Source organism: Anas acuta, chromosome 1 (assembly GCF_963932015.1).
Source record: "Anas acuta chromosome 1, bAnaAcu1.1, whole genome shotgun sequence".
NCBI classification, from domain to species: Eukaryota; Metazoa; Chordata; class Aves; order Anseriformes; family Anatidae; genus Anas; species Anas acuta.
Window position 1 is genome coordinate 41,515,596 of NC_088979.1, and position 14,531 is coordinate 41,530,126.

The 14,531-nt window shown below is 36.0% G+C and overlaps 1 protein-coding gene and 1 long non-coding RNA gene across 8 annotated transcripts in view; both read right to left on the reverse strand.

The window, feature by feature from the left end:
- Nucleotides 1-14,531, reverse strand: part of DACH1 (dachshund family transcription factor 1) — a 368,409-nt gene that overhangs the window by 132,859 nt on the left and 221,019 nt on the right. The gene's annotated exons all lie outside the window — the stretch shown is intronic.
- Nucleotides 11,837-13,879, reverse strand: LOC137850122 (uncharacterized). Its single transcript, XR_011092278.1, has 2 exons — nucleotides 13,780-13,879; nucleotides 11,837-12,111 (listed from the first exon to the last, which is right to left on the reverse strand). It is a non-coding gene; the product is annotated as an uncharacterized lncRNA (long non-coding RNA).

The following is a 14,531-nucleotide window of genomic DNA, read 5'->3' on the forward strand; positions in this document are numbered from 1 at the left end:
TATTAGGTAATTAATTTATTACTATATATTCACATTTTGTATAACTCTGCATACGAATATCTCCTGTACACTTAAGGAACAGGTAAAAGAGAATATGTCCAGCTGAGTAGCATATAATTGCCACAGGAAAGCCAGAAGACTGCACAGGCTCTGAAGTCCATAGAGAAATTACCTCATCCTTTTGTAAGCAGGTGTTAACTCTGAGAGGAATTGTCTTTCTCCTAAATTGTTTGTACTGCTTTAATCTGCCTTGACCAATACGATATAATCTTAATTTTCTAGTTCTTATATAGTACTTTTTTTCGTAAATTTGCAGCATGGAAAAGTGTCACACCTCAAAGGAATCCAGTGAACATTAAAGAAAAAAAAAAAAAAAAAGCCTCTTTTAGATGCTAAACTTCTGTGTTATTTGGACACATACAGATAAATGTGTATCCATGTGTACATCTGTCTACTTTTATGTAATATGCATGCATGCACACACACAAACTGTACATGTAAATATATAAGGGATACAACAAACTGTCAGCCAGAAATTCACTAATAAATATCCTTTTCATACATTTGGATTTGTAAACAGCATATGTATACTTCAGCCAGCTCCAATGCCAGTACATTCAGCCTAACAAGCAAAATCAGACCATGAATCATACTTCCTTCATTGCAGTTTATCACATACTACCTAGTGTTTGCCACAAAGTAAGAATCATTATTATAGCTGTTATACAGTACATCACTATGCTACAGTAACTTCATTGAAGCACACTGAACAACATTCAAGCACTTCAGCCTTTATGTTTTTGTTTGTTTGTCTGTTTTTTCTCTATTTCCCGAGACAGATTACTATGCCATTCTGTTACTTAGAGAAGGAAATCTTTACTCAGAGTTCATGGATCCTGAATCTTGCTTCTGGACTGCTGAAACTTTTACTCTTCTTGCACACAATGTATTGTTTGTTCAGGATGATGACAACAGAAATGACTACTTGTATGAGTAGTAGTAACAGTAGTAGTAATATGTGATACTTAGTACAGATGGGCAGTCCTAGTTTCATTGTCCTGAAAGGCTTACAATGTGAAATTACATAAGAAATGGTAGGCATACATAGACAGCAGACCACAAGGAATTTCACTCAGTAGGGAGATATATACACATATCTGCTATAATTGCCTCTCACAAATGATGCTGCTTATGCAAAAAGGATCATTTTCTCTTTGAAATTTAGTCTACCAATATTTTTCTACTTCTTACATATTGATACCCTCCCCATTCAAAACTACTACTGTTTTTCTGACTGGAGCCTTACAAAAATTGTCAAAGTTAAAAAGCAATAGCATCCCAAAGCATGGAATTGGATTTAAGAGAGTAGGAATACAAAAGAGATATATCTTAATATATTTCTTAAACCTTTTATTGGTTTTTGCAATCTTATTGTAGCTATTTTCTAATCAATTTTGCTATATTTGTTTCACTTTTAAACTGGAAACACATCACCATTTTAAAGATAATAAGGCCACACTTTGTGTGTGTGTGTCTTTGGGGTTGTTTGTTTGTTTTTCTGTTTTACTCCAGAAAAGTCTGGACCACTCTTACCAACATTCATTTCTAATGCCAAAACATTTTCACCTACTGTAGAAGAAACAAAATAGACAATCCAGTGTTTGACACAAAATCCTATTGTCATTAAATGATAGCAAGGTATGCTAATTTGTTCAACTGTAGTTTTTTAGAGTTGTCTCTTCTTGTCCTTTAATAGTTCTAGACAAGGAATTTCTCCCCAGCTGTAAGATAAAGATTTAGTACTCTGAACTTTACAAACCCCCCAAAATTTAATAGTCATTCTAGGCTGTTTTTAAAAGAGTCTTATATCAACACAATTTCTGCAGAATTGCAAACACCTTTTAATTGTACTTTAAACAATATGTATAACTTTGTGTCTCAGACAAAAAGTCCTATCAAGGGATTTACATTCAGACCCATCCCATTTATTAAAAATGACGATGGTAAACTCTTTCACTGGTTAGGAAAAGACATAAGCACCTCTCTGCTTCCCTTTCCTTGTTCCATGAATCCCTCTTCATTAGGAGTAGTTCAGCTAGTCAAGAAGTGAGGAAGGGTACATAACAGGAGACAGAATACATACATATGAGAGAGACAAAAACAAACAAACAAACAAACAAACAAACAAACAAACAAAAAACCTTTAGCCCATTCCCCCACATCCTATCATTGGGCACGTGGGAGAATAGACCAATCCTCACCTCGCTACAGCCTCCTTTAAGGTATCTATACACTGCGATAAGGTCACCCCCGAGCCTCCTCTTGTCCAGACTGAACAAGCCCAGCTCCCTCAGCCGCTCTTCGTAAGTCTTGTTCTCCAGACCCCTCACCAGCTTCGTCGCCCTTCTCTGGACTCTCTCGAGCACCTCCATGTACTTCTTGTAGCAAGGGGCCCCAAACTGAACACAGTACTCCAGGTACAGCTTCACCAGAACCAAGTGCAAGGGAACAACCACTTCCCTAGCCTTGCTGGCCACACCATTTCTTATACAAGTCAGGATGCCATTGGCCTTCCTGGCCACCTGAGCACACTGCTGCCTCATATTCAGCCAACTATCCACCAATGCTCCCAGGTCCTTCTCTGCCAGACTGCTTTCTAACCACTCATCTCCCAGCCTGTAGAGCTGCTTGGGGTTGTTGTGCCCCAGGTGCAGGACCCGGCACTTGGCCTTGTTGAACTTCATGCAGTTGACCTCAGCCCATCGGTCCAGCCTATCCAGATCCTTCTGCAGAGCCTCGAGCAGATCGACACACGCACCTAACTTTGTGTCATCTGCGAACTTACTGAGGGTGCATTCGATCCCCTCATCCAGATCATCAATAAAGATATTAAAGATAACTGGCCCTGGAGAACACCACTAGTGACCAGCCTCCAACTGGATTTAACTCCATTCACCACAACTCTGGGCCTGGCTATCCAGCCAGTTTCTAACCCAATGACGCGTACGCCAGTCCAAGCCAAGAGCAGACAGTTTCTTGAGGAGAATGCTGTGGGAAACGGTGTCAAAAGCCTTACTGAAGTCAAGGTAGACCACATTTGCAGCCTTTCCCTCATCCACCAAGCGCATCACTTTGTCATGGAAGGAGATCAGGTTTGTTAAGCAGGACCTGCCTTTCATAAACCCATGCTGACTGGGCCTGATTGCCTGGTTGCCCTGCAAGTGCCACGTGATGACACTCAGGATAATCTGCTTCATGACCTTTCCTGGAACTGAGGTCAAACTGATAGGCCTATAGTTTCCTGGGTCTACCCTACAGCCCTTCTGGTAGATGGGTGTCACGTTTGCTAGCTGCCAGTCAGCTGTGACCTCCCCTGATAGACAGGACTGCCGATAAATGATGGAAAGCAGCTTGGCCAGTTCTTCCACCAGTTCCCTCAGCACACTCGGGTAGATCCCATCTGGCACCATTGACTTGTGCATATCTAAGTGCTGTAGTAGGTTGCCAACCATTTCCTCATGGATTGTGAGGGCCACATCCTGCTCCCCACCCCCTTCCACCAGCTCAGGGTATTGGGTATCTAGAGAACAACTGCTCTTGCCGCTAAAGACTGAGGCAAAGGAGGCATTAAGCACCTCAGCCTTTTCCTCATCTCTCATCACTAAGTTTCCCTCCACATCCAGTTGAGGATGGAGATTCTCCTTTTCGTGTTAATGTATTTATAAAAACATTTTCTGTTATTTTCTGTTAACAGCAGTAGCCAGACTGAGCTCCAGATGAGCTTTGGCCTTTCTAATTTTATCCCTACACATCCTTACAACATCCTTATAGGCCTCCCGAGTGGCCTGCCCTCTTTTCCAAAGATCATAAACCCTCTTTTTTTTTTCCTAAGGTCTAGCCACAACTCTCTGTTCAGCCAGGCTGGTCTTCTTCCATGCTGGCTTGTCTTTGGGCATGTGGGGACAGGCTGCTCCTGAGCCATTCAGATTTCCTTCTTGAGGAGTACCCAGCCTTCCTGGACTCCTCTGCCCTTCAGAACCACCTTCCAAGGGAGACTCTATCAACCAGTGTCCTGAATAGTTCAAAGTCAGCCCTACGGAAGTCCAAGACTGGTTTTACTGACCCCCCTCCTGACTTTGCCAAGATTGCATACAAGCCTTTCTTACAGATCATTGTTGACTACAGATAAGTCTGCACTGCTCATTTGTATTTAATTCATGTGAGATAAGACGGATCTGAATGTAAACCTTTGTCTGATGCTTTCTTAAATGCACAACACTTGGCTGATTGTTTAGTGGGGAAAACAACAAACAAACAAATGAGCAAACAAAATTATCTTCTACCATTAACATTTTTCTGGTATAATGCAAGGGACTGTAATGCTTTCTCTTTAAGAAAAGGTGAGCTCACTTTCCTGTGGTAGTATTAAGAATAGGTTTCTGTCTGCACCTTGATAAAAGCATTAAACAAAGAAGACCCCACCCCTAAGTGTCTTTTAAGGGTTGCTGGAACAGGGGACTGGTATTCTAGGATTATCACTAATAAATCAAGATGTCAGGTCATCTTAATAACTAATTCTGCCCACCTTCAGCACAACCCAACCTCTGCTTTGTCTGTCACAGCATAAAGAGAAGCAACATCAGAATTTTTTACAGTATCCACTGTAGAACCATCTCACCTTCCTGTATGCTACACTCAACCGAGACTTCTCTCATGAATGTCCTTTAAATGCTTCTTAACCTGGCCTGAAATCTCTTCCTTTCTCAGACACAGATAATATCAACATCCAAAGAGAAAAAATCATGAGTAATGTTTTGTCAAATTTGTTATTACTCTTGTAAGAAAATATAAGTGTGTTTATACTTTGTAACTCATGCTGTTTAAGTAAAGAAAAACAGCAATGTTAATTTTAGATTGAAAAATGGTTAGGTGTAGATCTTAAACTAAAATATGAGACAAGGGGCAGATGTTTTCCTGATGTTCAAGGAAAAATCATGCAAAAATTATGCCTGTTTTTGTGAATTATTTTTATATAACTATTTATTTATAATTATTATTACTACTGAGGATTTTTGACTCCTTAGAATGAATTAGAACATTTTTCTCAAACACTTTGTTTTTGCAAATGATGTTGAATACGTAGTCAATATATATTTCTGACAAAAATCAATTTAATCAATTTAACTGTTTTTCAGTGAAAACTGTATTTCTCACTTTTAAATCACCAAAACAAACAAGTAATTAGCTGGCAACTACCCTTCTAGAAATCAAATCCCAGAAATAAAATTTGTCCTAAAAACACTAGAATACCTTAAAGTGGTATTCTTAAAAATGGAATTGTAAGTAGTAGTGAGTACCTGGCATACGCATTTGGCATAGAGCTTAACATGCCTTACACGATATAGAATACATAATTCCACCATTACACTCTGTAGCTGGAAAAGATCTACAAATCATTTTTAAACATCTTCTCCTTGAAGTTAGTGAGACTTGAATAAAATCCAAATTTCATTCCAGTTTCTTTGATGTACCAGTTTGATCACAGCTGAGTTCAAAGTTCTAATTCAAACTAGCACAGAGGCATGTTAGCTCAAGAGAGGTACAAACGCTAAAAACTGGTTAAAAAGGTTATTATCTTGTGGTTAATCTATGAAGGACTAAAATAGGTTGTTTGAATATGAGTTATATGACAACAGACTATTTGTTCTTTTAAGTGGTTAGCTAACAAAAGAAGTTTAAAAATCAAGACTACTCTTAGTTTCTACAGGGATTTCTGTGCAGCCTTCAGGACTGATACTATGTTAAAGTACTAGTACAATTTTTCAAGCACATTACTCTGAACATAATGCTTTGAAAAATTTAAAATGGGGAACAGATAGCAAAATGTCATTTCTTTCATAGCTACAAAATGCAAACTCCAAGTGTTTTAACCTAATGAATAAATGAGTTTGTCCTTTATGTATAAAATATAGTTTGTGTTTGTTGCACAAGATTTTTAATAATAGATGAATTTTAGGTTTGCTTCAACATATTCAATAAAGTGTGATTAATTTGGTTTTTCAAAAATGCAAACTAGACATTACTATATTACTCTACAAAATGCACAGCTTGCAACATTATTGTCTCTGTGGGATCTTAAATTGAATTGTAAAATGTGTCTTATTTCCAGTTTGATTTATGTAAGAAATTTCAGTGGATAATGCCCTTTTTGAAGTTTCAGTGCTTTCTGCAAAGAAAAAATACATAACTAAAAATCATGACACAGTTTATTATAAATCACAGCAAAGTTTTATCATTACATAATGTTCCTCTTAAAAATCATGTAGTGATGCCACACACACAGTTCAGTGAATTAACTTTTTTTGGTGAAGTTTCATATTATGACAGATTATATAACACATTTCTGACATGTTCTGTGATTTTATTGCAATATTCTAAGTAATTACCAAATCTCTTCTTCTCTAAAACAGCTTTCCTGTGCCCTGAGAATTAATCTATGATACCATTTAACTTGGCTTTTTGAAGTAAATATCACTAGATAAAAAGCCAGCTGGTTCTGAATAATGGGATACTTGAATGAATGTATTAGTGTTTGAAAATGAGAGTACAAATCTTTTAAAAAGATTAATTTCCATAAGAAAGATAGCTCACAGATCTACAAAAGAATAAATTCAAAACATAATAAACTGGCAGAAAGAGAAGTAGATTAAAGTAAAGGCAGCAGCACCTTGTTATTGCAGCTGTTGTATAGCAGTGATTCTGTATCAATTACAACATTTGGTACGTATGGGCAGACTCTTCAAAGGTTTCAGTATAAAGCTTGAGTCTGGAATACAGAGTACATAATAACTTGAGTGATTAATATTTTTTTTTCTTAACAGGACATAACTTTTGTTTGCAACAATTGAGTCTTTCGGAAGAGTTACAAAGACGCCTCTGACTTTAATGTGAAAACCTAACATCAGTTTTGTTTATTATTAAAGATTTGGATATGAACTTATCTTTATCATGAAAATAGCTTGGCTTTATCACAGCACACAAATGCTGACATCAGCATGTAAACTGACTTTTATTGTCCTATGGACTTTATTTTCAATATCCTGTTTCAAAATATGTTTCCTTGAATGGGTCTAGAATTCTGTTCACACAATTACTTTGGCCAAACATTAATGAAAACAAAGTTTGCTGATGCCAGTAAGTACTGTGGATTTGTGTAAAATAGAATGGGGAAATAAATTATGTTGGGCCAAACTTTAAAATGTGAGGGTTTTGTTTGTTTGTTTGTTTGTTGTTGTTTTTTGTTTGTTTGTTTGGGGGGGAAGCTGGTGGTGGTGGTGGTGGCTGGTTGGTTGGTTAGTTGTATTGTGGGTTTTTTTGTTTGTTTTGCTGATGGTGTTAATCGAGGTTCTATCAGCTTCTCTCAAAGTCTGTCACTGATAGACATGAAAGTCAGATTCATCCAAGTAACCTGTTCTGAGCAATCTAGTAAGTTTGGCATGAAACACAATATCCCTGAAGGATGTTATAAGGCTTTATAACTGTTAGTAAAGTACAGGGAATTACAACTATTATTTTTTTCAGTTGAGTTCAGTTGAGTTTGGTTTATATCTTGTCTTATATATTTATAGATTTATTACATATATGTAATGAATACACTTTACAATACATGTATACTATTACTATACTAAAGTAAAGTATACTTTCCACTTTATTAAATCAAAGCATTTCTAATCCCAGTTCCTTCACCTCCTGAAATGTTAACATTTCATATGGAATGGATATTAAAGGATTCCTAACATACCATGTCCTAATAGTGACTGAAAACAGACAGTGGTGCAGACAAGTGAACACTTACATGAATGGTATTCAACATAATAATTACATAATGGTGTCTTAGTGAAAGCAGAAGTTGAGGATAAAGCTCCATGGTCAAATGTAACCAAGTTATTAAATAGTCCCTGATAGTTGAACCAAAGTAAGTGTATGACAGAACTTGTCACCCCAAACCTTATCTATGCATATATATGCACTATATCAGCAGCAGAATGCAGTACGGAAAATTATTAAGCCATAATAACTCAGTGATATTCTTTCATAAGCCTGTCGTTCTTGTCAGGTATCCTTAGATAAATATTATACTGAACATGCAAGTACATATGACATGTGTGCACTAAAAATGTTCAGCTATATTAGGCATTCTGTACTCTGCAGGATTATGTATCTGCTCAGTTATATTTCAATGCACAGAAAAGCTTGCTCCTGTGCCTGCTGGAGATAATGACAAACTTCAGTGAGAGAAGCATCAAGTCAAAAGATTAGAATTAGATCTCTGTAACAGCTGTGATGACTCATCTTGAAGATCATACTTTCCTCCATTATTTTAATTTGCTAAGTCAAATAAACTGCCAGACTCCCTTGTACGCTTTGAGAACATCACAGACCTCTACACAGAAATGAGCGTTCAGTGATTAGGAATAATTTGAACCACGTAAATGAAACTAAAAACAAATCAGGGGAGTATTTCAAGATTAAGGCAAATGTCTATTGCAATGTAACTGAAAAGAGTTTAGATATTACACATTATTCCTCTTAGAATTCAGTGATATTTACTATAAAAAGATGCTTCTTTGTAGTTGTTGTTAAAACTATCTACAAAATGTTTACAGCAGTTTTCTGAAAGTAACTTCACATTCTTTTTTAATCATACTACTTCTAGAAAGCTGCTTTTAGTTAAAATAGAAAAATTGTAGTTACAAGGTTTCTGCAAACATAACTGCCATTCCATTAAGGAAATGGCACAGCAAACAGTAAATAGTGGCCCCAAGGGAAATGTAAGTATTGATTTTATTACTATGTTGGTTGGATTGTATTTGCAATTGTCAACTCTAATTTTAGGCTGTGCATTAAGTATCCCTATAATAGCTTAAGGAAAAAAAGCAAATATTAATTAGAATGTATTGATAATGTTTTAAAAGTCTTAGATTTAGTCCTTACCAAGCATATATTTTGAAAAAACACAAACATATTTATTGCTTGTAAATGTAGCTAATAAATAAATAGACAGAAACTATAATAACATGGATTACATGATACTTTTTTGTGCATCATGTCATCTGCTGGATGCAATTACTTAAAATTAAAACTGAAATTAAGTGTGAATATATTTATTATTGCATGTGGCTTTTTTATAGCAAATAAGGTGAAGTAACTATTCAAATACAACATGATCAGTCCACAGATTGTTATATTCATCCTACCAATTACTTTCTGATAGTCCGACTCTTACCATTTTGTCTCTCAGTATTGCAGTCTACTACCAACAGAAACTACAAGAAGGGTTATATTTGCAGATACTGCTACAGGTAATTTGTGACCTTTTTTCTGCTCTTTAGTTAATTCAAAACAGTACATTCATAAAACCAAACTTCTTATACACTATCATTTATTTCTGATAATATCCATATACACTTCAGTAACAGAAAAGATTCATGACTCACTCAAGTATTGAACTGCAGAAAGTAGATACTAGCAGGCATACAATTATCTGTTAGAATATAAAGATGTATTGGCTTCTTCCTCAAAGTTTTGCAATCTTGATATATGAAATTAAAAGACAGTAAGTGTGTGGTGATGGTAATTTCAAATAATGTAAGACTGATGTGACAATTCACAGGAAAAAGATTTCCTAACACTATGTACTTCTCATTCTATTGCACTGTGTCACATGCACAAGTATACAAAAAGCACTGACTGATATAGCTGACACTTCAGAAAAAAAAAAATCTATTCCTGAAAAATTTATTGTTTAATGTGTTAAGTTTCTAAAGCTAGCTAAAAATAATTGTTTATACCATCTACAGTGTTGCCAACTCTTGCAATTTTATCACCAGCCCTGATGTCATTCATACTTTACAATTTCTTCTTCAGAAGACATAAAAATATGTGATAATTTCAGCATTTTAGTTTAAAGAAAGACCCTCCTGTTCCCTCCAACTGTGTGCTGTAGCATGCAAAATTGTGGGGAAGGCCCTGTGATGGAGCGAGTGGCTGGGGCTGTGGGGTCTCCTCCCTAGGAGCCTCATTTCTCCTCCCTAGGGGCCACACTTCCAGCTATGCTGGAGATCTGTTAAACCTGGAGCAAGGTAAATACCCTGGGCTTAACATTGTCATAACTGAACTTGTTGTGAAGCTGTATCCTAAATCTGGACAAAGCAACAACTCAAAAGAACTACAGTATCAAAACATTAATTTTCAGACAAATGGTCTGCAATTCTGTTCCTGCACCAGGCTCCTTCCTCTTCTTTATACATACATGTTGACCACTGTGATATTTAAGAGGTTTGAAAGTCTTTTCCTATTTCCTGACAAATGATGGAAAAATGGAAATGGAAGCCCTGCCGAATTTTTCCTGCCTATGTCTTTACCACCCATACAACTAAGAGCTTGCAGAGGGACAGCCTTCATGAGAAGCGGACAGGGCAGATGAAATACTCTGTGAGCTCTTCTGACTCCTTATACCCAGAAAGAGACAAACTTGATAGATACTACCAGCACTTAGTTTTCCACAAACACACAGCCTCCTACAGAGCTGTTCCGAGAAGTGGGCAAGCAGAGGTTCTCCCTAAATTCCCTAATATGCTCTCTGCATATTATAGAACCTTACTTCCTCTGTAAAAGCCTTCAGGTGAATAAATTAAGGTGTGTTATGTTTGGCATGTGTCAATACACACAGCTGTATAAAAGTTCAAGGACCACTTGTGTTATGCATGTATTTGTACCTTCTTTCCTCCCAGGAGACATCAAGATCTTAATCAAACGTCTAAGTAACACTTAGGTGGTGCAGAGGGGATTGCTTGTGGGTCACTTGATGAAAATAAATTTCACTACTCCTACTGGTTGCTAAAATGTATGGCCATTAATTTTACTCAGCTGTTATTTACTTTATCCAGTTGTATCTTTGCTACTAAAAATTTAAAACAAACTTAGAAATACACAAATAAAATATTAAATCAAAATTATAGCTTTTAACTTGTAAATGTACATTTCTCTGACACAGTATAGAAGGGCTTCCACAAGATGAGTACAGAAGGTCTGGGAGAAAAATAAAATTCAGACTACTCAACTGTAAATCAGAGTGCTGTAAGTTCTGGTCAAACTACTTTTATTTATTTATTTATTTTTAATATTTTGCACTTCAAGCAAATTCAATTTATCTAATGCAATATTTCCTGAACAGACATGTATTAATCAACTACAACACTGTGTAGGCAGGCATGGGATTATGACTGAAATGTTTTTGTCAACATTATTTCAATAGAGCTCTGTCAAATAAAACAGTTGTGCAAATGACAAAATCACATGATTATTTGAAAACATTAGTAAAGAAATTATTTCTGTTACTATTGACTAACAAGACCACCATATTGCATCATTTAATAGGCCTGAGAGAGCAGGCAAAAAAAAGAAAAAATATCTCTTTTTCTACAAACCTCTTTGTGTCTTAAGCAAGCAGAGACACATAACTTTATGTTTCCTCTAAAGTGTTTAAGCAATAATAACTGTATATTGTTTCTCAAAGGAAATTTAGTGTGCCTACTTTTCAATTATGCCAAATGTCATTAAAAGTATTTCTTCCTATTTAAAAGTTGAATTGTAGGGGGAGAATCTACAATCTCTTTTGTTATTTCAAAATTGGACATTTTATGAGATAAAATTATTTTTGATTTACTATAACAAGAAGAAAGGCAAGTGAACTCCAGTGTTGCTTGATATTAAGATCAATAAGAAACAAACATGCATTATATGTTATTGAAGTGGCACAATGTCATTGACAAAGTTAAGCAAGGCAAATGCTTTATTTTAAAACACTCAGGCATAAAAGTATTTTACTCTCAGCAAAATCTCTGTTGTGGTGATGGGGAATGCATTGCCACTACAAGCTTGTAGACCCTTGTAGACCCTGCTGAAATATCAGAGCTGATCTGTTGCTCATAGTCACGTAGGAAAATCTATATTGTGCCTCCTCTAGCACACATTTTTTCACAAACAAGATAGTGTTGATGAGACTGCCAGTTTTCTCCTAGGAAAACATGGATATATTCTTGGAAGAAGCTGAAATTAAAGAAAGTTAAATTTAAGTGAGAAGTTAAAGCATGTCAAAATACACACCACTCAACTTGCAGAAATTTGGAGTGCCTTAGGTAAATACTTCTCATTGGTGACCATTTTCTATGTCGAGTCTTAGAAAAGAGTAAAACAACATCAAAAAGTTGGGGAGAAGGGAGGGGCGGAGATTTTACTGCCTGATTAACACAAGGAGGAGGTTTAAAAAAAATACAAACCAAAATCTCTGTTGTATGGAGGAAAAAATTCTCTATGTTATCATATGAAACTGTAATAATTTCACCATATAAATAGAATACTCTTAACAGAAATGTACATGAATACATAAGAGTCAGAAGTGTTTGATATACTAACCTGAAAGAAACACTCAATTTCTGTTTTGTGAATAGATTTAGCATATCACAGATGGCAGCCCAGGAGGGGAAATGAGTTCTACAGACTCACCACCCACCGGTAGGGGAACGGAGGGAGCAGACGCTGAGGCCAGTGTTGACCCTACTCCCCTATAATACCAGACAGAATAGCTTGAAGTCACAATTTCCTTCTTAGACTGCTCCCAGGGCAGCATGCAATTATGTACTGCAACTGGCTTAGGGCAGGCTAGGTCCACAATTAGTCCCTTGACCTTGCTAAGGCTAACAGTGTGAGTAAGGTGAGCATGAAATATCTCTTTCTGAAATTCTCAGTTGTTTAATGCAATTGCTGTAAGAGAAATTTCCGTACATCTTTAAAAAATAATAATAAATTGTTCATGAAAAAAGACTTGCCTATAAAAGGACTTGCCTATAAACTAAACAAAAAAGGTTAAAATGATAGTTTTAACTCAAAGTTTCTATAGCTTTCTTGATAAAATGAATATGAATATAAATTATCTCTTTATTTCTACTTTCAGCTAAGAAGCGTAGGATTGTCTTCTACTTTCTGTAATAGATTTATTAGTTATAACTCTTTTAAAACAATACTTAGGGAAGTTCCATTCAAATCACAGACAATTATGTATGATGAAGCTCATGGCAGAAACTGTAGATTGAATAAATGCTGACATTGGTACATTAAAGCACATGCCACTCATACAGTGTCAAGTACAGCTACCCCTTAGGTTTGAAGATACAAACACTCCTTTCAGCAGTTTGGCATATCTCAAGTAATTAGAAGCCATCTGCTGAAATCTCCTATGTTCAGTCTCAAACTGCCATCTTGAAATGGTTTGGGCTCTATGTCATGCATGAGGGCATACCTTTCCCTCCACACTCAAGTTGAAAGAGGCCTCTGACAGTGAGTAAGAATATCATACAGGGAAAAAATCACTGCCAGGAATTTGACCTAGGCTGTCCAGTTAATTGTCAGTGAAATAAAACAATGCAAATTCATTGAACAAATAAATATAAATCCAAAACTCTACATTAAAGATAAAACATAGGTCAGTTTGGGACTCGATCATTAATTAAATACTCCTAATAGCCAATTAATATAGAATATCAGGAACAAGTTAGGCAGGAAGAGATGATTCATTTAACTACTGAGTGAGCAGAATGTGTTTCTGCTCATCTTGTAGCTGAGGTACCACACATGCTGCATACAATTAATGGGTACAGAAATTTAAGTACAAAATCTAGAAGCCCAAGTTGGTATCCATGAATGCAGTGGAAGACTTACCAGAGCAACAATAAAAGAACACTTCAAACTGGACCTACGCTATTCAAAACTTCTGGTAGGAGAACACAAAGAATTGGTTCTGGAAACTGTTCTATAATGCCTGTTTCATGAATAACAGAAAAAAAAAAAAAAGAAAAAAAAATTGTTCTTCATTATTTAAAATGTCACTTCAGCAAGACAGGCATGAGCATAAGGAATAAAACAGATCACAGAAGTATGCAATAAATGATTAAAAACAACAACAGAAAATCCCGTTTTGACCATGTGATCAGTTCAGTGGTGTTTTGTTTTCTGTTTGCTTTTTCTATAAGAGATATACAATATGATACAATGAGGTAGTTATTTTGATAGAATGGGAGCATGCAACAAATTATAAATGGAGAAAATCACCAATAATAAAATTAAAGAACATTTCAGAGTGCACAATATTAATGGAGATCAAAAAGGCAAATAACCTATTTGTAATACATGAGTAGTGAGAAGTAACCTCGAGAGCTTCCATGTAAATCAGTTAGTAATATGGCACACTGGGTCAAGGTTTAGTGAAGCAACTTCTCAAAACCATAAAAACCACTTGCTGGAACAGCTGGTTCTACAGCAAGTATGATGAGAATATGCTCTTTTGTACTCAAGTAATTCAAGGTGTTCCTCTGCACAGTAGCTACAGTTATCGTGGTATAGTTAGCTTATCGAGAGCAATCACAACAAAGTTATTTAGGAAAAACAAACAAACAAACAAACAAAAAAAAAAA